The following is a 24,679-nucleotide window of genomic DNA, read 5'->3' on the forward strand; positions in this document are numbered from 1 at the left end:
AACTTATTGGTGGGATCTAAAACTCAAAACGATTGAACTCATGGTCATAGAGAGTAGAAGAATGGTTAGAAGGGTGAGAAGGGTGGTGGGGAGTTGGTGGGGGGAGGTGGGGATGGTTAGTGGGTAAAAAAATAGAATGAATAAGACCTACTATTTAACAGCACAATAGAGTGACTATAGTCAATAACTTAATTGTATATTTTTAAATACCTTAAAGAATGTAATTGGATTGTTTGTAATTCAAAGGATAAATTCTTGGGTACTCCATTCTCCACGATGTGATTAATATGCATTGCATGCCTATATCAAAACATGTCATGTACTCCATAAATATATACAACTACTATGTACCCACAAAAAAATTTACAAATAAATTTTTAAAAAAGAATACACTGATGAAATGAATGGAATTAATTAAAAGTTTCCTAGGATGTGGTAGCAAGTCTCTGAAAATGGTCCCCCAGTGAGCCACTGCTACTGGTACCAGAAAGGGAATGTAGTTCCTTCCCTTTGAATCTGGACTGGCCCTGTGACTCATTCTGCACCAGTAGGATATGATGAAAGTGATGCTATGTGACTTTCCATTCTGTGCAGCTTTAACCTGGTGTGAATGCTCACTTTAAGGCAAGGCAGCTGCTCTGTAAGAAGTCCAAATATGCTGAGATGCCATGTTTTGAGGAAGCCCAACCTAGCCAGGTACAAAGGTCATAGGGCAAAGGTGTAGAGAGAGGCCCAGTCAGCCCCTGTTCTTCCAGCTATTCCAGCTGAGGCATCAGATGTGTGGGTGAAGAAACCATCCTGGACATTCAGTCTTATCTGATGGCAACCATAAGAGAGATCAAAGTAGGGACCACCTAACTGAGCCCTGTCCACCACAGAATCAGGACAGATAATAAACTATTGTTTTAAGATACTAAGTGTTAGGATGGTTTGTTTTGCAGCAATGGATAACTGGAATATAGGATGATTTTGTTTCTTCATTTTCTTGTAAGGCTTTTTGAGTTAATTAGTATAGAATTTTATGAGATACCTAGGACAAAGTCACCGATCTATATCAGGAGCAATTTCAGTTGATTTTCTATTTCTTGCTAAACGTGCCTTGTTTCTAAAAAGTGCATTTCCAGGGGGCCCTGGGAAGAAAATGACTGGTGAATCAAATACCATAATAGAAAGTTAGAAGAGGAAAAACATCTTCTACTTTCTGGCTTTATTTTTATCACTCTCATAAATGACTGCTCTGGAAAAAAAATTACACAAGTTATATTAGTTTTTCAAAGCACAGACTTTTGAAATTTGTGGGGAATTTATTGAAATTCTCTTTATGGTTTAATTTATGGCTAACTAGAACTATCCTATTAATTCTTTTTTATTAAAGTCTTATTTATTTATTTAGAGACAGGGTTTCTCTAAATTTATTTATTTATTTAGAGACAGGTTGGAGTGCAGTGGCTCAATCACTGCTCACTGTAGCCTCCACCTTCTGGGCTCAAGCAATCCTCCCACCTCAGCCTCCCAAGTAGCTGGGACTACAGGTGCACCATACCTGGCTAATTTTTTTATGGTTTTTTTTTTTGTAGAGACAGGGTCTCCCTACATTGCCCAGGCTGGTCTCAAACTCCTGGGCTCAAGCGATCTTCCTGCCTTGGCCTCCCAAAGTACTGGGATTACAGGCATGAGCCACCGTGCTCCGCCTAAAAGTCACGTTTATTGAGGTATAATTTATATGTAGTAAAATTCACACTCTATAGGTGTACAGATTTATGAGATTTGACAAATGTGAAAGGTCGTATAAGCCCACCAGAGTCTTAGCAATCTCTTAATAGAGTGTTTCAATAGCCCCCAAAAGGGTCCTCCTGCCCCTCTGTCATCAATTCCTTCCTTCTGTCTCTTTTTCCTGGTAACCAGGGATCAGATTTGTGTCCCTATAGCTTTGTCTTCGCAATGTCATGTAAATGGAATCATACAGGATTGGTCATCTTGTGTCTGGCTTCTTTCACTTAGCATAATGCCTTTGAGATCCATCCATATTGTTTCAGATTTTTACCTTTAGTACTGTACCAATTATATCAACTTCTTTATGTGTATTCTAAGGGCCTGCAGAGTTTTGAATAAGCTAAATAAGCCATAGGGCCATGGCAATGTTTCTCAAAGCTCTGTCAGAGGAACACCTGCAGAATCACCTGGGGTCCTTGTTGGATTCTCAGATTGAGATCTTCTGAGTCAGTGTGTCTAAGCTACTACTCAGTAATGTGTGTTAACAAACACCCCCGTGTGACTTTTACACATGACTAAAGTAAGAGACCCTCAGCTATTCCAGAATGAACAAGAATATCAGATGGTCCTGAGTTAGAATGTGGCTTTGCCACTTATTAGCTGTATGAAGTTGGGCAAATTATTTAAGATCCCTCTGCACCTGTCTCTTCCTTTTTACTTGGAAACAGTTAATTTATTCACCAAATATTTTTTGAGCACCTATTTTTAATTCCAGGTACAGTTCTAAAAACTAAGCTTGCAGCAGCTGATAAGACAAAGTCCATGCCTTCGTGAAGCACATATTCTGTCACGGCAAGATAGACAAGCATTTTAGCACATAAATATATGAGATAATTTCAGATCATTGATAAATACTCTGTAGAAAATGAAACAATGTTTTGACATCGAGGGTACCTTAGTTAAGGTACAGCCTAGGCTACTTGTAACAAAGAGACTGGAAAATACATTTAAACAAGATGGAAGTGGGTTCCTCCTCTTTTCTCCTTAACTGTCTGAAGGAGGTGGTGAAATACACATGTAGAATGCCTCTGTCACCCACATCTCTACAACCTTTCATTTTTCTGTTGTCTAGTTGCTTCAATTCCTATCATCTTGCCTGTATTCCAACTAGGAGAAAGGAGAAAAAGGTTGTGGGGAATATGTGCCCATTTTTTTAAGGGCGCATCACTTCTGTTCACATTCTATTGATTAGAACTTCTAGTCCATGACACATCTATCTGCAAGGGAAGCTGGGCAATGTAGTCTCTATCTCTGTGGCCATGTGTTCAGCTAAAATTCCCGAAGAAGAGAATGGCTATAGGTGGACAACAGCAATCCCTGCCAGAGTGCAACTGGATGAGACTACATTAACCACAGTAGTCAAACGAAGCCTCTTTTATAAGAAAGTGATAGCTGAAGCAACCAAATGGTAGAGAAGGCTAAATTTCAATTCCTGCTTGTGACCCTCGGTCGGGCACTTTCACATAGTCACAGCCTATCTGCCCTCATGCAGCAGGGAGGTAATTTACTGTGTCTGCACTACCTTAGAGTAGATTAAGAACAGGGTAACTGGGACAAGATCTTCCCATAGAGAAAGTGTGAAATTGAGAAGGAAGTTTCCATCTCCTTTGTCAAGAGTTTTTAGGGTTTTTATTTTTATTTTTTCTGTTTTTTTATTATACTTTAAGTTTTAGGGTACATGTGCACAACATGCAGGTTTGTTACATATGTATACATGTGCCATGTTGGTGTGCTGCACCCATTAACTCGTCATTTAACATTAGGTATATTTCCTAATGCTATCCCTCCCCCCTCCCCCAACCCCACAACAGGCCCCAGTGTGCGATGTTCCCCTTCCTGTGTCCATGAGTTCTCATTGTTCAATTCCCACCTATGAGTGAGAACATGCGGTGTTTGGTTTTTTGTCCTTGCGATAGTTTGCTGAGAATGATGGTTTCCAGCTTCATCCATGTCCCTACAAAGGACATGAACTCATCCTTTTTTGTGGCTGCATAGTATTCCATAGTGTATATGTGCCACATTTTCTTAATCCAGTCTATCATTGTTGGACATTTCAGTTGGTTCCAAGTCTTTGCTGTTGTGAATAGTGCCGCAATAAACATACGTGTGCATGTGTCTTTATAGCAGTGTGATTTATAATCCTTTGGGTATATACCCAGTAATGGGATGGCTGGGTCAAATGTATTTCTAGTTCTAGATCCCTGAGGAATTGCCATACTGACTTCCACAATGGTTGAACTAGTTTACAGTCCCACCTACAGTGTAAAAGTGTTCCAATTTCTCCACATCCTCTCCAGCACCTGTTGTTTCCTGACTTTTTAATGATTGCCATTCTATCTGGTGTGAGATGGTATCTCATTGTGGTTTTGATTTGCATTTCTCTGATGGCCAGTGATGATGAGCATTTTTTCATGTGTCTTTTGGCTGCATAAATGTCTTCTTTTGAGAAGTGTCTGTTCATATCCTTTGCCCACTTGTTGATGGGGTTGTTTGTTTTTTTTTCTTGTAAATTTGTTTGAGTTCTTTGTAGATTCTGGATATTAGCCCTTTGTCAGATGAGTAGGTTGCAAAAATTTTCTCCCATTCAGTAGGTTTCCTGTTCACTCTGATGGTAGTTTCTTTTGCTGTGCAGAAGCTCTTTAGTTTCATTAGATCCCATTTGTCAATTTTGGCTTTTGTTGCCATTGCTTTTGGTGTTTTAGATATGAAGTCCTTGCCCATGCCTATGTCCTGAATGGTATTGCCTAGGTTTTCTTCTAGGGTTTTTATGGTTTTAGGTCTAACATTTAAGTCTTTAATCCATCTTGAATTAATTTTTGTATAAGGTGTAAGGAAGAGATCCAGTTTCAGCTTTCTACCTATGGCTAGCCAGTTTTCCCAGCACCATTTATTAAATAGGGAATCCTTTCCCCATTTCTTGTTTTTGTCAGGTTTGTCAAAGATCAGATGGTTGTAGATATGTGGCATTATTTCTGAGGCTCCGTTCTGTTTCATTGGTCTATATCTCTGTTTTGGTACCAGTACCATGCTGTTTTGGTTACTGTAGCCTTGTAGTATGGTTTGAAGTCAGGTAGCATCAAATAGATGCAATAAAAAATGATAAAGGGGATATCACCACCGATCCCACAGAAATACAAACTACCATCAGAGAATACTATAAACACCTCTATGCAAATAAACTAGAAAATCTAGAAGAAATGGATAAATTCCTCGACACATACACCCTCCCAAGACTAAACCGGGAAGAAGTTGAATCTCTGAATAGACCAGTAACAGGCTCTGAAATTGAGGCAATAATTAATAGCTTACCAACCAAAAAAAGTCCAGGACCAGATGGATTCACAGTCGAATTCTACCAGAGGTACAAGGAGGAGCTGGTACCATTCTTCTGAAATTATTCCAATCAATAGAAAAAAAGGGAATCCTCCCTAACTCATTTTATGAGGCCAACATCATCCTGATACCAAAGCCTGGCAGAGACACAACAAAAAAAGAGAATTTTAGACCAATATCTCCGATGAACATCGATGCAAAAATCCTCAATAAAATACTGGCAAACTGAATCCAGCAGCACATCAAAAAGCTTATCCACCGTGATCAAGTGGGCTTCATCCCTGGGATGCAAGGCTGGTTCAACATACGCAAATCAATAAACGTAATCCGGCATATAAACAGAACAAACTACAAAAACCATATGATTATCTCAATAGATGCAGAAAATGCCTTTAACAAAATTCAGCAACCCTTCATGTTAAAAACTGTCAATAAATTAGGTATTGATGGGACGTATCTCAAAATAATAAGAGCTATCTATGACAGACCCACAGCCAACATCATACTGAATGGGCAAAAACTGGAAGCATTCCCTTTGAAAACTGGCACAAGACAGGGATGCCCTCTCTCACCACTCCTATTCAACATAGTGTTGGAAGTTCTGGCCAGGGCAATCAGGCAGGAGAAGGAAATAAAGGGTATTCAATCAGGAAAAGGGGAAGTCCGATTGTCCCTGTTTGCAGATGACGTGATCGTATATCTAGAAAACCCCATCGTCTCAGCCCAAAATCTCCTTAAGCTGATAGGCAACTTCTGCAAAGTCTCAGGATACAAAATCAATGTGCAAAAATCACAAGCATTCTTATACACCAGTAACAGACAAACAGAGAGTCAAATCATGAGTGAAGTCCCATTCACAATTGCTTCAAAGAAAATAAAATACTTAGGAATCCAACTTACAAGGGACGTGAAGGACCTCTTCAAGGAGAACTACAAACCACTGCTCAATGAAATAAAAGAGGATACAAACAAATGGAAGAACATTCCATGCTCATGGGTAGGAAGAATTGATATCGTGAAAATGGCCATACTGCCCAAGGTAATTTATAGATTCAATGCCATCCCCATCAAGCTACCAAATGACTTTCTTCACAGAATTGGAAAAAACTACTTTAAACTTCATATGGAACCAAAAAAGAGCCCGCATCGCCAAGTCAATCCTAAACCAAAAGAACAAAGCTGGAAGCATCACACTACCTGACTTCAAATATACTAGGAGTTTTTAGGGTTTTTAAATACCCATTAGAAGGATATTATAAGAAATTGAAAAAAGATGAAGTAACTATTAAATGTGATCCAGATGGACTGCTTAGTGTACTCAAGAATGGATTTTCCACTGGGTATCAAGTGATATCAAGAAACGTGTGCCCTATTGCTAATATTATGTGTATCGATCCACGTGGCGGTTTATATGGGTGAATTAACTCTGTGATCATTCCTTAAACACATTTTTGGTTAGGTGCGGTGGCTCATGCCTGTAATCCCTGCACTTTGGGAGGATCACCTGAGGTCAGGAGTTCCGACCAGCCTGGCCAACATGGTGAAACCATGTCTCTACTAAAAATGTAAAAATTAGCCAGGCGTGGTGGCACATGCCTCCCAGCTACTTGGGAGGCTAGGGCAGGAGAATCGCTTGAACTTGGGAGGTGGAGGTTGCAGTGAGCTGAGATTGCACCATTGCACTCCAGCCTGGGTGACAGAGAAAGACTCCATCTCAAAAATAACAAAAATACATTTTCATCAACATATTTATAATTCATGTACTTTTCTGTATTGAAGTTGTTAAAGTTTATAGGAGGCCGTAGTCTTGGACAAGCTTCCTGTACTAGCCCGCAGCACACCAGACCAAAGAAGAATAGTCGCTTGTGCTGAATGCCAAGTAATCAAACTGAACTTTGAAATGGGGTGCAGTTTTCCAAAGGCAGGAGATTCACAGCACCAATCAGAGGGGGTCTAGTTTACCTGAGACAACACAACGATAAGTAAATCCCCTCTGTTTTAACCCTATAAGGAAGGTAACTTCGAAATGACCAATCTGATTTTTGTTCCCTGTTTCTATTTTCTTCAACTCTTTTGTGCCTATAAAGCCAAACCCCTCTGCTCAACTCACTAGAACACTCATTTTATTTTACCGAATGAGATGTTGCCCTATTCTAGAATCAAAAATTAAAGCCAATTAAACTAAATTTGCTGTAATTTTGTCTTTTGATGAAGTTACGCTTCAATTTTTTTTAGAAGTTTATATACAAGTAAAATAAAGTAAGCATCCCCAAGTGTACTGTGTAGAGCATTCAGTCACAAAGTTTCTATTAGTGTTAGTGGATCTCAGGAAGATCTGCTCAATGTAAGCTGTGTTTTAGCATCACAAAAGCTCACCTCCCCACCTTGATTATTTTTTGAGAGGACAGGAAATTGTTGATGTAAACTTGGGAATGCCTTTATGGAATTTTAGGCTAGTGGTTCCCATGTGTGCTATTAGCCAACATTTCCCACCAGATTTATTCTCATGCCCTTCCAAGTTTGGGAACCCCACATCTCTTCTGGGGTCATGGTTCCCCATTTCATGAAGGACAGGTAAAAGCGCACTTGTATCTTTTTTTTTTGAGACCAGGTCTCACTCTGTTGCTCAGGCTGTAGTGCAATGGTGAGATCTCAGCTCACTGCAGCCTCCACTTCCTGGGTTCAAGCGATTCTCCTGTCTCAGCCCCTCGAGTAGCTGGGATTATAGGCACTCGCCACCACGCCAGGCTAATTTTTGCATTTTTAATAGAGTTGGGGTTTCACCATGTTGGCCAGGCTGGTCTCGAACCCCTGGCCTCAAGTGATCCTCTCACCTTGGCTTCCCAAAGTGCTGGGATTACAGGCGTGAGCCACCGCGCACCGGCCTAAATTCTTATGTGTTTTTTTTTTCTTGAGTCTCACTCCGATAAGAGTCTCACTCTGTCGCCCAGGCTGAAGTGCAGTGGCACAATCTCGGCTCACTGCAGCCCCCACCTCCCAAGTTCAATTGATTATTCTGCCTCAGCCTCCTGAGCAGCTGGGATTACAGGCACCCGCCAGCACGCCTGGCTAATTTTTTTTGTGTTTTTTTAGTAGAGACGGGGTTTCACCATGTTGGCCAGGCTGGTCTCAAGCTCCTGACCTCAAGTGATCACCCGCCTCTGCCTCCTGAAGTGTTGGGATTACAGGCGTAAGCCACCGTGCCTGGCCATAAGGCCATTTTTGAAAAATGAAACCTATGTCTCATTTTGATTCTACATCAGTAATAAAGACTGAAAGGAAACACAGGTTTTTTTTTTTTTTTTTTTTTTTTTGAGACAGAGTCTCACTCTTTTGCCTAGTCTGGAGTGCAGTGGTGCGATCTCGGCTCACTGCAACCTCCGCCTCCAGGGTTTAAGTGATTCTCCTGCCTCAGCCTTCCGAGTAGCTGAGACTGCAGGCGTGCATCACCACACCTGGCTAATTTTTTGTACTTTTTGTAGAGACAGGGTTTCATTGTGTTAGCCAAGATGGTCTCGATCTCCTGACCTCGTGATCTCCCCGCCTCGGCCTCCCTCAGTGCTGGGATTACAGGCGTGAGCCACCGCGCCAGGCCAGGATTAAGTAACTACATAGCTACTGTAATGTGTTCCTCTGACCAGCAGCATTAGCATCGCCTGGGAGTTCGTTAGAAATGCAAATTTTCAAGTGTCTCCTGGACAAAACTGCTGAATTAGAATTCTTTGGTGGGAAATAATCTGTGTTTTTAGCAAGGAGCATAGATAATTTCTATGGGCCAGGTATGGTGGCTCTTGCCTTGTAATCCCAACACTTTGGGAGGTGGGTGGATCTCTTGAGCCTAGGAGTTTGAGACCAGCCTGGGCAACATGGTGAAACCCTGTCTCTACAAAAAATTAGTCCCAGTTACTCAGGAGGCTGAGGTGGGAGGATCACCTGAGCCTGGGGAGGTCAAGGCTGCAGTGAGCCGAGATCACACCACTGCACTCCAGCCTATTCGACAGAGTGAGACCCTGCCTCAAAGAAAAAAAAAATTCTATGCATAATTAAAGTTTGAGAAGCAGTGCTGTATCACATCAGCTTCATAAAGGCAGGGACAATGAAATTCTTACTAATATATTGTAAGTACCTAGTATAGTGCCCACCACAGAGTAGATAGTCACTATATTTAATGAATGATTTTTTAAATATATTATACCCTCTTACTGAAACTAACACATTCAGAGTTTTAAAAGTTCTTCAATAATCAAATACCAAAAGAGGTTTTTAACCCCACAGAATAAAATTGGGTAGTTGGATTACTTAGAATTAGGAGGTCTTTTGCATGAGTCTAATATAGATGTAATCATTTGTGTTGTTCTTTTTCATAAATGTATCTAATGAAGAAAGCAAAAATGACATTTCTAGCCATCGACTGTTCTGTTTCTGTTCCATTTTAGCTTACCTTACAAATGGTTATGGGTTACGTGGCATGTAGCTTGATGAGAATGTTGACCAGATTAGAATAAACACCCACTCAAAGCTTTTCTGAAATAATATTTTTTATTGATAGAAATTTATTTTGTATTGTTTAATTATAACTTTTAAAAGAGAATACTATGTTAAGAGCAAGGACTTGCAGTTAGTCAGATTTGGGTTTGAGAATAATAAATTGTCACTTATTAACCATGTCAGTGTTTTTCTACTGAATCCTGGGGTAAATGGAGGGAGGGAACAGACTTGGGAGTACCAGCACCCCCAGACCTCCCCTGGCCACCCCAAGGACCAGGCGATCAATATCTCAGCACACCTCTACTTATTTGTAGCACACAGTGTGTCTTAGTTCTTAGTGAGCTATGAGCTACATGACTTTGAGTAAGTTACTTCTCTTATTTTCATTTTCCTTATTTACAAAATGGAGACCTTAGGGAGTTAATGTGGGTATGAGAAACATACATAAAGTATATTGCACAAGATGAGGCATGTAGTGTATGCTAATAAATGGTAAGTTGCTGCTGTTATGATTGTTAACAATAATTATAAAAAGCAAATGGAAAGGGCTTGAATTGAAAAAAATTTTAGATACACAGTTTTTTACTTTATTAGCCTGCATTGTGTTTTTCATTTTTTTCTTTAATGCATCTTTCCAGGACAAAAAATAATATCTAAAGATATTTTGGCACTAACAGCGTGATCTGTAGCAAGAAAGATGAGCAGTCTGTTCAAACTGATGAGACTTTCAAGGAGACTTCAGAGAGCCAAGACAGTGTAAAGGAAAATATGAAAAAAGACTTGTTAAACATTATTAAGGGTATGAAATTTAATTAAGCACAGTAAATGTACAAACAGCAAAGCTCCCCAACAGAAGACCCCTTAAAAGTTTGCAAGCTACACTTGGCAGGCTTCAAAGAGCTACATAACGTGCTCCAAAGAAGAGGTAAATTTAACTGTAATTTGAATGTTGTTTGAAACTCCAGTAAGCTTTTTCTTTTGGTAAAAAATATTTTTAATATGAATACTTGGGAAATGTTGAATTAATGAAGAATAAATATCAGCTTGTAAACACAGGGACTCTAATAATTACTCAAGGCTGGACGTGGTGGCTCACACCTGTAATCCTGGCACTTTGGGAGGCTGAGGCGGGTGGATCACTTGAGGTCAGGAGTTTGAGACCGGCCTGACCAATATGGTGAAACCCCGTCTCTACTAAAAATACAAAAACTAGCTGGGCATGGTGGTGCATGCTTGTAATCCCAGCTACTTGGGAGGCTGAGGCAGGAGGACCTCTTGAACCCAGGAGGTGGAGGTTGCAGTGAGCCGAGATTGTGCCACTGCACTCCAGCCTGGGGGACAGAGCGAGACTCTGTCTCAAATAACAACAAGAACAACATAATTCCTTGAGAAATACTGTTATTGTATTATATTTAAATAACAAGAGGATATCGGTACACAATCCAGAGAAAGGAAAACAGAAGTGACCTCACTGAAAATTTCACGCTCTTACATCTTTATCAGTGTTATTAACTGCCACTTAATTCCCTCTTTAAGCTGTTAATTAACAATATCATTGACATCTTGATTTGAAGGTAGCTTCATGTCTGTAAAGGTCTTGCTTATTCAAAATTTTCAATTTTAAAGATTTCTGGAATAAAGTTTTAGCATGTTGATTACAACTGCTTTATATGACTTCTTTTGACCAATACCTATCAGTGCTGTCAGCTTTCTTGGTGGTTTCCTCAGAGTATTATAATTACTTGTGTTTGTCAAAACAGTATTATATTTAGTTTGAAGTGCAATCAGTGATATCTTGGCATTGTGCGCTAGGTTAAGTGGCAGTATTTTTTTTAGTGCTATGTAATGATGTATTTCAATGACGTCATTAATTCATAGTAGTAAGTTATGTGGCTTTAGGATAGCCATCACTGACTTCTTTTACCAGAACAAACAGATTTTAGTAGAGTCTTCTGTTTCCCAGAATGATTTAACATTTAAATGGAACTTCTTGGTTTCTACATTATATCAAAAATACCTCTAGAAAGTATGATTGGGTGGTAGAGTAGGCTAATTCAGATAATCAGTACCCATAATAGGTACTTCCTCCTCCTCCTGCTTCTAGAAACAAAATGGTTATATATGAATATATGGAAATAAATAATACAAACACATATAAATACTTATCAAGAATGGCATTTTAAAGCTCCTAGACCTGTTTATGACTCCTAATGCTCTTTATTATAATTATAATTGAATTAACTATTACATAAATGGTAAATTGAGTTGAATGCTTTGGAAAGAGTCAGTAATGGTCATTTAAAATTTTTCTTTCCAATTAGGCTTGAGTGAGGCAAAAATACATACGCAGGAGGATCATACACTTAGATTGCTTTGTAAGCTTTTTTACATTCTTGCTCCACTTTTCTACTTAAACCAAAATTGAAAATATTGGAGGATGGGTGTGATGTATATAAAAGATGTCTTGGAACCTCTATCAGTGGTCCTATGTTCAAAGAAGAGGCTTTGATCCTACATCAAAAGACTGGTGAATGAGGTACATTTGTTTTGAGGTTTTTTTTTTTTTTTTTTTTTGAGACGGAGTCTCCCTCGGTCGCCCAGGCTGGAGTGCAGGGGTGCGATCTCTGTTCACTACAAGCCCCGCCTCCTGGGTTCACGCCATTCTTCTGCCTCAGCCTCCCGAGTAGCTGGGACTACAGGGGCCCGCCACCACACCCGGCTAATTTTTTTGTATTTTTAGTAGAGACAGGATTTCACCGTGTTGGCCAGGATGGTCTCCATTTCCTGACCTTGTGATCCGCCCGCCTCGGCCTCCCAAAGTGCTGGGATTACAGGTGTGAGCCACCATGCCCAGCCTGTTTTGAGTTTTAAAAAGGTGTCTTTTAATGATTTTTGCCTCCCCTCCCCCTTTTTCAAGGACTCCAAGGTGGATTAGGTTAGTCATGATCTTTGCTTCATAAGGCACTGTCATCATTGCTTCACACATAGCCTGCTTTTCTTTCTTTGTATTATATATTGAACCTTCATTGATATGGTTTCCATAGCTACACTACCTCCCAAACATAGTGGCATGAAACATTCATTCATTATGCTCACAGATTCTGTGGGTTAGCAATTTGGCTAGAACACAGTGGGGAAGGCCAGTCTGTGCTCTGTGATGTCTGGGGCCTCAGCTGGAAGGCTTAGAAGTCTGAGGCTGGAATCATCTGAAGTTTGCTCACTCATAGGTCTGGCAGTTTTTGCTGGCTGTCAGCTGAGACCTTAGCTGAGGTCGTTAGCAGAAACACCTACATGTGGCTTTCCTTGTGGCCTGGGCTTTCTCACTACATGGTTGCTGGGTTCTGGAGCAGGTGTCTCAAGAGAAAGTGAGCCAAGAGAAAGTTGTATTTTCTTTTTAATGACCTAGCCTTGTAATAAGATTGGACATTACTGTGTTCACCCCTGTTCCACATTGATTTTCCTGGGATATTTGTTTTTATCACAACCACTCCCGAGAAGCCATCTTAACAAAGATATAATGTTATTGATAGGAATGGGGCAATATACAGTTGGCCCTCTGTATGTGCAGGTTCTGCATCCACAGATTCAACCAACATCGGATTGAAAATGTAAAAAAAAATACAGTATAAAAACTACTAACATAATTAGGTATTATAAGTAATCTAGAGATGATTTAAAAGTATTCAGGAGGATGTGTATTACTTATATGCAGGTACTCTGCCTTTTTATATAAGGGGCTTGTGCATCCATCCTGGGGGTGGCCAGAGCTGTTCCTGGAAATAATGCCCGTGTCCCACCTCCCCCAACCCCTGCAGATATGGACTGCTGTAATGTCACTGTGAACTGCTTAGTTCACATCATTATTGACAGACGTGGTTGTATTTTCCTGTGGTGCCCCAGAGTGCCTTAGGGCACAGTTTGGGAAGCAGGGTCCCAAGTGGAGAGCTTATGTCTTCTCCGCTCATCTTTAGCTAAGATAGATTCAAGGCTGGGATCTGGAATCGTCTGAAGGCACTTTTCCAGTAGTTGATACTGGTTGTTGGCTGAGGCTTTAGCTAGGGCTCTTGGCCAATACACTAATCCATGGCTTTTCAATGTGGCCTGGGCTTCTTGCCTGGTAGCTGGGTTTCAAAGACAAATGTCTTGAGGGATCAAACTGAAAGCTGTATCACATTATTTGATCTAGCCTCAGAAGTCACAGTATGTTACTTCTATCTGACAGTCACAAAGTTTCCCCTGGTTTTGAGGGAGGGAAGATAGAGTCTTTCTCAATGGATATGTGGCAATGTTTTGGAAGAGCCATGTGGGACCAGAAGTAATGCTGTCACTGTTTTCTGAAAGTATAATCTACTTTGATTATACATCTGGTACCTGATAACTGTAGAGTGTCAGCTATATTGTAGACAACATTTTCATGACAAAATTGACCCCTAATTGATAGACTGCATCTGGCCTGGGAGAACTATGGGTACCTGATGGGGATATCATATTTAGGACTTAATGCAGAGATTCTTCTTTTTTTTTTTTTTTGAGATGGAGTCTCGCTCTGTCACCCAGGCTGGAGTGCAGTGGTGCGATCTCATCTCACTGCAAGCTCTGCCTCATGGGTTCATGCGATTCTCCTGCCTCAGCCTCCCAGGTAGCTGGGACTACAGGCATGTGCCACCACACCTGGCTAATTTTTTGGTATTTTTTTTTTTTTAGTAGAGATGGTGTTTCACCGTGTTAGCCAGGCTGGTCTCGAACTCCTGACCTCAAGTGATCCACCCGCCTTGGCCTCCCAAAGTGCTGAGATTACAGGTGTGAGCCACCGTACCCGGCTAAAAGCTTTTTCTTATGAAAAATTTGAAACATATGCAAAGAACACAAAATGGTATAACCTCTTTCTACCATTGCCCAGCTTCAACAGTGATCAACATTTTGCCATTCTTGTATCATCTATGCCTTCACCCAGTTTCTATCTCCTGCTTGATAATGATTTATGGCCCTTTTTTTTCAGGTAAAATTTACATATATTAAAGTGTACAAATCTTAGCTGTAGGATTTTGACAAACGGTAAGCCCCTGTGACCCACATACTCACCAAGACACTATGTTTTTCATTTTCACCTTCCCAGGCAATAGCCATCTGTCCTGAGGCAATTGCTGTTTGGATTTTTTTTTTTTTCACCTCAGATTGGTGTTGCCTATTCTGGAACTTGATATAAAAGGAATCATACAGAATTTTATTTATTTATTTATTTTTAAGAGAGAGTCTAGCTCTGTCGCTCAGGCTGGAGTGCAGTGGTACAGTCTCGGCTTGCTGCAACCTCCATCTCCTAGGTTCAAGTGATTCTCATGTCTCCGGAGTAGCTGGGATTACAAGCACGTGCCACCACGCCCGGCTAATTTTTGTATTTTATATTCTTTGTGTCCAGCTTCTTTCACTTGATCTAATGTTTATGAAAGTCATTCATGTTGGCATGAGCTGAGTACTCTTCCATTGTATGGATATATCACAATTTGTTTTTCTATTCTAATGATAGACCTTTAGGTTGGTTCCAGTAAAGCTTCTGTGAACTGGTTAACCTGCCTTAATATTTGCTTGCAATATGTATTGCTTTTGAAATACAATAGCACTTAATTAAAAATTCCACTAATTTATAATTTTTGAGGCTGATCTGTCCCTTACCCCTCCACCTTAATATATTGTTCTGAGTTAGTGTTGTACTTCAGCAAATATCTATTAATTTTAACATTTAACATTTCAAAGTTTATTTCAAAGTTTATATAAAACCGGTACATAATAGTTGAGAATTCTTACTTTTGTCAGAAATTGAATTGAATACTTTTTTGAACACCAAAGTTTTCCCCCAAAAATCATTTTACCTTTCACTAAACTAATGAACTAATGGCATAATAAGCAATCTCTCTTTTTCTTTCTTTCTTTTTTTTTTTTTTTTTTTTTTGAGATGGAGTCTCGATCTGTCTCCCAGGCTAGAGTGCAGTGGCATGATCTTGGTTCACTGCAACTTCCACCTCCCGGGTTCAAGTAATTCTCTTGCCTCAGCCTCCCGAGTGAGTAGCTGTCACTACAGGTGCACACTACCACACCTGGCTAATTTTTGTATTTTTAGTAGAAACGAGGTTTCACCATGTTGGCCAGGCTGGTCTCGAACTCCTCACCTCAAGGGATCCACCTGCCTCAGCTTCCCAAAGTGCTGGGATTACAGGTGTGAGCCACCGTGCCTGGCCAATCTCTTTTTTTTATTTCTCATTTGTTTTCCATTTTATTTTTCAGAATTGAGCCCCTAAGTCCTGAGTTGGAGGCAGCTGCATCTGCTGTGGCAGATTCTCTCCCTTTTGACAAGCAAACAACCAAGTCAGAGTTGTTGAGGCAGCTCCAGCAGCATGAGGAAGAGTCAAGGGCACAGAGAGATGCAGAGAGACATAAAATTAGGTGAGTGAATCAAACCTTTAAGTCAGTAATGTTTATATCTCAAAATGGGCCATTTCTATGTGGCTAGTGGGTAATACACATAGTATATACTACATAAGTGGAATTTGTATATAAAATGTATGGCATAATTTTAGCAATTCAATTTTTTTTAAAACTTAAGACATAAGTATGACTATAGTTTTTAAGAAACCAATTGAATAAAGTTTCCTTTTAGGAAGTTACAGTTTCTTGTCCATGAAAATAGAAATGGTAAATTCAGTAATGTTATTAAAAATAAATAACAGAATAAGGTAGCTTCTCTGAGAAAAGTAATTTTTTTCAGTTAAGTAGCTTGTTGGTTTTATGCACAGTATGATAATCTTCAGGTCTGTTTCCTTCTCTTTTTCCTCCTATTCTTATGTACCAGCTGACATCTTTCCACTTATTCTCTTCGTCTCTCATTATTTTATGCCATGTTATACTACTTGCTGCCTACTTTATAGTAAGTGGTAACACTGCTTTATTTTGTAGAGTGATCTAAATCAGTTGTTCTCAATGAGCATGTGTACCAGATTTATTTCAAGAAGTGAAAAGAATTGGCCATATGCGCTGGCTCATGCCCATGATCCCAGCACTTTGGGAGGCTGAGGCAAGAGGATCACTTGAGGCCAGGAATTTGAGACCAGCCTGAGCAACAAAGCAAGACCCCATCTCTACAAAACATAAAAAATTAGCTGGGCACAGTGGCTTGTGCCTGTAGTTCTAGCTACTTTGGAGGCTGTGGCAGGAGGATCACTTAAGTCCAGGGTTTGAAGCTGCATTGAGCTGTGATCTCACCACTGCACTCCAGCCTGGGCGATAGAGTGAGACCCTATCTCTAAAAGAAACAGTACTTTTTTAAAAAAGGAAGACATAGATATCTGGACTGTCAGTTCAGTGACTCATTTTATTTGTGTTTGAACAAATACAAAGCAGCAAATAAATATGGTTAACTCTTGGTTTCAATTTAGTTATCAAATGTAGATGATAGGTATACAGATACTGATTTTACTTTCCTATCATTTTCTCTGAATAATTTTTCATGAGACACTTATGATTTAAATGAAGATTTCTGAAGAACGTCTTTAAAAGATGAAAGTAAACATGAATTGTAATGTTCTGTGTTATGTGAATGTTAATAGGTGACATTTTTTATTTAAACATTTTTATGCTGTATAATTAGTACATAAAAATGAAATAAGAATTAAATGATATCAGTCTCCTGTTGAAGAAAGTTTTTACTGTTCTGTAGCTAAGATTTCTAATACACTTGACCTTTTTATTATTTCAGTTTCAGTAACATAATATCAGATATGAATGTTGCCAGATCTGCTACAGCTAGAGTTCGTTCAAGACCAGAGCATCAGATTCAGTTTGACAAAGGCTATGACAATTATCCTGGCCAGGAGAAGACTGCTGATCTTACAAAAAGGTATCAGGCTTTGTAATCTTCTGGGTTTTGTTTGTGTAGTTTGTTTTTACCTTAACTGTAGACTTTTACCTTATTGCGTGTATTATTGCTGTTGGATATCTGAGTATTATGAATGCATTTACATCTGTGTTCTTACTCTCTGTATACCACTTCCTAGAGAGGGAACCATGTGCTGGATTTAGCCAGTCCTGCAGTTTTCCATACCTGAAATCAAAGTGGGCCATGCTTCACATCTACCCACGATGAATAGTGATCCTTTGATTTAGAATAAGAGGAGCTGACTGAATTCTGAACAAATAAGTATTTTGCGAGAAACACTATTTTCCATTTTGAATATAAGTGACTAATACTGTGTATTCATATCCCCTTTATATCTCAATACATGCTTATCTTTTGGTGTACCTTAGAGAAATAACCCACCATCAATGAAAAGAAGGAAAGGCAAGAGGAAAAAAGTTTATATAGTACCTTAAAGTGGTAGATTATTTGTGGCCATTTGAATTTACTGATTCGAAGTCCTTAAAGATGTTGAGCCATGCCTTACATAGTTATTTTAGAATCTAAAGTTGTTCTGTATTTGCATAAAGTTTCTGTTCTTTCTCACCTTTAAACCCTGAAAGTGATGGCTGGGAAGGAGGAACCTGATATTTGGCATGGTCTGCAAAAATTAACTTGTCTTTACAGCAGCATATGCTCACAATTGGAGTGTTTTTTTTTTGTTTTTTTTTGTTTTTTTTTTTGAGACAGAGTCTTGCTCTGTCGCCCAGGCTGGAGTGCAGTGGCGCAATCTCGGCTCACTGCAAGCTTCGCCTCCCGGGTTCACGCCATTCTCCTGCCTCAGCCTCTCCGAGTAGCTGGGACTACAGGCGCCTGCCACCACGCCTGGCTAATTTTTTTGTATTTTTAGTAGAGACGGGGTTTCACCGTGGTCTTGATCTCCTGACCTCGTGATCCACCCGCCTCGGCCTCCCAAAGTGCTGGGATTATAAGCGTGAGCCACCGCGCCCGGCCAATTGGAGTCTTTTCAATGCATTATGTATTCTGTGGATTTAAGTGAAATCAGAAACTTGAGTTAACTCCTTCCAGGTGTTAAATTACTGATTTATACAGGGAAGTTGGAAAAGGTGGTCAGCAGTTAACACAGGGAGTTCAAGAGGTAATGGTGACTTTGGAAGATTATTTGAATTACTAATTTAAAGTGATTTAGTATCTGTTACATATTATTGAATACAGGAGAGGTCTACTTGGAATTTTACTTAATAATATTTAACTGAGTCAGTTAATCCTTGAGAATATTTAACTGAATCATTCATCTTGGACATGATTCTGTGCAACTACATTAGGATGGTATATTATAATTTGATTTTTAATATTATATTTGATATTTAATATTTTTTTAAAAAATTAGAAGCTAAAATAGGAAAGGGGTTTCTGTGCCTTCAATGTGTTAAAAAGCCAGGGAGTAAGGGGAAGCGATGATGAGACACCAAGTTGTTCACCCTGCTGTGACTGGGGTAGGATCTTGGGTGTCAACCCCAGACAACCCAGGCCTGGACTGATTCCTTCTGTTGGAGATTGACAGTTCACACTGGCCTGCCTCAGAATGTTGGCACTGCCACTGACTATTCTGTGACTGGGCACCTTGTATAGCCTCCAGCAACCTGTTTCCCCAGCTATAAAATGCTGAAAGTGAAACCTAGCTTAAATGGCTTTCTTGAGGAATAGATCTGGTACACAGTAGGTGCTCAGCAAATGTCCATTCCCTTTCTTTATAGTGCATTACTCTTTTGAAATTCAATACTTTACCAAGACATTCCCCCTCTGCTGTGACTTGCTTTAATCCACCATCCTATTTGCCAGACATGCGGTTGAGGGAGAAGAAGGCAAGGCAGTGAAGAGAGTTCTGGAGCATAAAAGCCTTTGTTTATAAATAACTTGGGAACCTGCTAGAGGAAAGATTATATGTTTGAGCTCACGTTATTTAACGTTCATATGGTATTTGCATTTTTTCCAGTTATTTCTATTTAGTAGAGAGAAGTAATTTAGTTTATTAAAAAAACAAGAATTCGTTTTTTTTTTTTTTTAGACAGAGTCTTGCTCTGTTGCCCAGACTGGAGTGCAGTGGCGTGATCTTGGCTCACTGCAAACTCCACCTCCTGGGGTCAAGCGATTCTCCTGCCTCAGCCTCCCAAGTAGCTGGGACTCAGCTTCCCAAGTAGCTAGGATTACAGGCATGTGCCACCATGCCCAGCTAATTTTTTTGTGTGTTTTTAGTAGAGACAGGATTTCACCATGCTGGCCAGGCTGGTCTTGAACTCCTGACCTCGTGATCTGCCCGCCTTGGCCTCCCAAAGTGCTGGGATTACAGGCACGAGCCACCACGCCCAGCCTCAAAATTATTTTTAAAACTAACCCCCCACTTTATTTTATTTTTTATTTTTATTTTTTGAGATGGGGTTTCTCTCTTATTGCTCAGCCTGGAGTGCAGTGGCACAATCTCAGCTCACTGCAACCTCTGCCTCCTGGGTTCAAGGGATTCTCTTGCCTCAGCCTCCTGAGCAGCTGGAATTACAGGCACCTGCCATCACACCTGGCTAATTTTTTTGTATTTTTAGTAGAGATGGGGTTTTACCATGTTGGCCAGGCTGGTCTCAAACTCCTGACCTCAGGTGATCCACCCACGTCGGTCTCCCAAAGTGCTGGGATTATAGGCGTGAGCCACCTTGCCTGGCCAACCCTCCAGTTTATAAACTGGATTTTAACCTGCCAGTAAATTTATTCAAGTAAATATATGAACCGATGCATAAAGCAGTTGATTATCAAATGTGCAAGAAAATGTCACCTATTAACTCTCTGATATTAATTTCAATAGCTAATTAAAAATAGTCATGTAAAGAAAGTTAATAATTATTTTAAAATTACAGAATGATTGCTTTATGAAAGGGAATGTTGTGATTTGCCTATGCAATTTTTTATAATTATGATTTATAATTAAACATTGCAGTGTTTTCTGCCCTTAAAGACAAATGTTGACTTTAACAGCTTCTATTTTAGCATAGTTTTATAGTTTTTCACAACATGGAGTTTTTAAAACCTTAATATAAGTGGGAAAAAATAAAAATTATGGCAAATTAAGCTAATCTTTTCAATTAGGTATTTTGGAAATTAAATTGCTTTAACTAATTTGTTGTATATGAAGCAAAACTTCAAGTGCACATTTCTGTTTTTAGTTTATCGGTCCTAAAAATGTGGCAATTTAGCTAAAGATTTTTGATGTGGGTCAGTGGAATTATTTTTAATTTCTACACAGAATATTTCACTTAAGATATTTTCTCATAATTTTTGTTGACAGTTTAAAATATATTCATTAAAATGTTATTTTCTTTTTTTTTAGACTTAGGAAAAATATATTCGGGGGGAAAAGACAACATTTTTGACCTGACGGCAGTTACTAAAGACACACCTGAAAAAGGTTTGTTAAGAGTAACACTATTGGAGGTGTTGGGTTCGGGGCGCGGGCAGCTGGGTTCTCCCTGTCCCCTTGGGCAGGTGCAGGGTCGAGGGGGTTCAAAGCCTCCCGAACGCGTTTTGGCCTCAGTTGGGGAGCAGAGTGGGGAGGGACCTGTGGCTTGCGGCCCCGCCCCCTTCTCCGGCTCGCCTCAGACCGATAAGCCCGCCTCCTCCCTCAGCCGGCCCTGGGGCCGTGTCCCCCGGGCAACTCCAGCCGAGGCCTGGGCTTCTGCCTGTAGGTGTCTGCGGCGAGGCCTCTAGGGTACAGCCCGATTTGGCCTCATGGTGGGTTTCGGGGCCAACCGGCCGGCTGGCCGCCTGCCTTCTCTCGTGCTGGTGGTGCTGCTGGTAGTGACCGTCGTCCTCACCTTCAACTGCTGGAGCATCTCTTCCTGCCACGTCCTGCTTCAGGAGGAGGTGGCCGAGCTGCAGGGCCAGGTCCAGCGCATCGAAGTGGCCCGCGAGCGGCTGGAAAAGCGCAGTTCGGACCTCTTGCTGTTGGTGGACAAGCACAAGAAACATCACCAGAAGGAGGCTGACTACGGCCGCCTCAACAGCCGGCTGCAGGTCAGAGAGGGCCTGGGGAAGAGATGCGAGGATGACAAAGTTAAACTACAGAAAAACATATCATTATCAGATGGCAGACATACATCATTTAAAGGAGCACCTTGCCGAGCTTCGTCAGGAGTTTCTTCGACAAGAAGACCAGCTTCAGGACTATAGGAAGAACAATACTTACCTTGTGAAGAGGTTAGAATATGAAAGTTTTCAGTGTGGACAGCAGATCAAGGAATTGAGAGCACAGTATGAAGAAAATATTAAAAAGTTAGCAGACCAGTTTTTACAGTAACAAAAGGAAGAGGCCCTCAAGATTCAATCAAATGACGGAAAAGAACTGGGTGTAAACGATCAAGTAGTACCTAAAAATATTCCAAAAGTAGCTGAGAATGTTGCAGATAAGAATGAAGAACCCTCAAGCAATCATATTCTACATGGGAAAGAACAAATCAAGAGGTGGTGATGCAGGGATGCCTGGAATAGAAAAGAATGACCTAGCAAAAGTTGATGATCTTCCCCCTGCTTTAAGGAAGGCTCCTATTTCAGTTTCTCAACATGAAATTCATCAAGCCATCTCCCATCTTCCAACTGGACAACCTCTCTCCCCAGGTATGCCTCCAGATTCACACGTAAACCACAATGGAAACCCTGGTACTTCAAAACAGAAGCCTTCCGGTCCTCTTCAGCATTTAATTCCAGGCTCAAACTTGGACAGTGAACCTAGAATTCAAACAGATATACTAAAGCAGGCTTCCAAGGATAGAGTCAGTGAGTTACATAAATTGAAGCAAAGCCAATTCTTTGATGAGAATGAATCCCCTCTTGATCTGCAGCATGGCTCTAAACTGGCGGATTATAATGGGGATGATGGTAACGTAGGTGAGTATGAGGTAGACAAGCAGGCTGAGCTGGATTACAATGAGGAAGAAGATGATGATGGTGGAGCGAAAGATGTCCAAGATGATGAAGAACGAGAGCTTCAAATGGATCCTGCAGACTATGGAAAGCAACATTTCAATGATGTCCTTTAAGTCCTAAAGGAACACTTTAGAAAACCTAAAGTGCTGTAAAATGAAATCATTTTCTACTTTGTCCTTTCTGACTTTTGTTGTAAAGATGAGTTGTATCAGTTGTAAAAATACATTGAGATAGAATTAAGGAAAAACTTTAATGAATGAATGTACCCATGTACATATGTGAGCTTTTTCATATTGTATTATCAAGGCATAGACTTTTTTGGTTATGATACAGTTAAGCCAAAAACAGTTAATCTTTGCATGTAAAGCAAACTAATGTATATTTCACATTTTATTGAGCTGACTTATTTCCACAAATAAACAAGAAAAAATGGTTGTACAGGTTATATGTTGCACAGCATAACCATAGTAAGAACAGAACAGATATTCAGCAGAAAACTTTTTATACACTAATTCTTTTTTTTTTTTTTTGAGACGGAGTTTTAGTCTTGTTGCCTAGGCTGGAGTGCAATGGCACAATCTTGGCTCACTGCAACCTCTGCCTCCTGGGTTCAGGTGATTCTCCTGCCTCAGCCTCCCAAGTAACTGGGATTACAGGCACCCGCCACCACACCCAGCTAATTTTTGTATTTTTACTTTTGTATTTTTTTTTAGATGAGTCTCGCTCTGTCCCCCAGGCTGGAGTGCAGTGGTGCCATCTCGGCTCATTGCAAGCTCCGCCTCCCGGGTTCAAGCAGTTCTCTGCCTCAGCCTTCTGAGTGGCTGGGATTACAGGCGCCCGCCACCACGCCTGGCTAGTTTTTTTGTATTTTTAGTAGAGACGGGGTTTCAGCATCTTGGCCAGGCTGGTCTTGAACTCCTGACCTCGTGATCCACCTGCCTTGGCCTCCCAAAGTGCTGGGATTACAGGCATGAGCCACCGCGCCCAGCGTAATTTTTGTATTTTTAATAGAGAGCTAATAATTGTATATTTAATAGAGACATGGTTTCACCATGTTGGCTAGGCTGGTCTTGAACTCCTGACCTCAGGTGATCCTCCTGCCTTGGCCTCCCAAAGTGCTGGGACTACACGGGTGAGCAACTGCGCCCAGTCTACACACTAATTCTTGTTAGCCCAACAGCTGTGCTGTTCTATCTACCCCCTCATTTCATGCTCAAGGAGTCATACCTCGAATAGTTACACACAAGAGGGAAACTGGAAGCCAAACACTGGACAATATGTGTACAAAGTCACCTCCCTACTCCTTTTATTTTACATGAGTGCTGATGCGTTTTGGCAGATGAGCTTTCAGCTGAGGCCTGATGGAAGTTGAGATAACCTGCAAAGACATAACAATATTTATAGTTACATATCTTAGTTGTTTTGTTTTGTTTTGTTTTTTTGAGACAGAGCCTCGCTCTGTCGCCCAGGCTGGAGTGCAGTGGCGCGATCTCGGCTCACTGCAAGCTCCGCCTCCCGGGTTCACGCCATTCTCCTGCCTCAGCATCCCGAGTAGCTGGGACTACAGGTGCCCGCCACCACGCCCAGCTTTTTTTTTTTTTTTTTTTTTTTTGTATTTTTAGTAGAGACAAGGTTTCACCGTGTTAGCCAGGATGGTCTCGATTTCCTGACCTCGTGATCCGCCCACCTCGGCCTGCTGGGATTACCGGCGTGAGCCACCGCTTCCGGCCACTTAGTTCTTGAAATTGTCGAATGCGGCGGCAGGGAGGCGGGCGGGGCGGGCTGCAGGCGGGGTCCGGCTCTGGGGCCAGTCTGGGCCACGGTCTGGACCCAGTCGAGGGCCGGACTGGTCAGGGTTCAGGCGGGATCCGGCGTCCGAGTCCTGGTGGGCCGGCCTGGGGCAGGATCTGGCTCTGGCTGCGGGTCCTGGCCCGGGTCAGGGTTGGGCCTCCGATCCAGCCCGCCCCGGGGCAGGGTTCAATCCCGCCCTTGCCGAAGTCCCTGGGGTGGGCCTGGGTGGAAGACGCGGAGGGCTCTATGTCGGGGAAGGGGGTCTGAAGACCACGTGGGGGCGTTCCAAGGGGCCTGGGGCCACCCTCCTCTCTGGGTCAAAGGTCACCGCAATGGCCGGGGAGAACTTCCTCTTCCTTGGCTCATCCCACTTACTGCCTGATGACCTGGTAGAGCTCTCCGCGGGCTTCGAGGCTGGGG

At 41.2% G+C, this 24,679-nt stretch overlaps 1 protein-coding gene and 2 pseudogenes across 1 annotated transcript in view; all 3 read left to right on the forward strand.

Annotated features, from left to right (window-relative positions):
- The first annotated feature begins 7,654 nt into the window (after positions 1-7,654).
- LOC100599100 overlaps positions 7,655-24,679 on the forward strand; it is a 45,752-nt pseudogene continuing 28,727 nt past the window's right edge.
- Positions 21,275-22,600, forward strand: LOC101179109 (annotated as a pseudogene).
- TPTE2 (transmembrane phosphoinositide 3-phosphatase and tensin homolog 2) overlaps positions 24,574-24,679 on the forward strand; it is a 140,438-nt gene continuing 140,332 nt past the window's right edge. Inside the window, exon 1 of the transcript XR_004030138.1 lies at positions 24,574-24,648. The gene's annotated coding sequence lies outside the window, so the exon portion shown is untranslated. The remainder of the gene's footprint in view (positions 24,649-24,679) is intronic.

Source organism: Nomascus leucogenys, chromosome 5, assembly GCF_006542625.1.
Source record: "Nomascus leucogenys isolate Asia chromosome 5, Asia_NLE_v1, whole genome shotgun sequence".
Lineage (NCBI taxonomy): Eukaryota > Metazoa > Chordata > Mammalia > Primates > Hylobatidae > Nomascus > Nomascus leucogenys.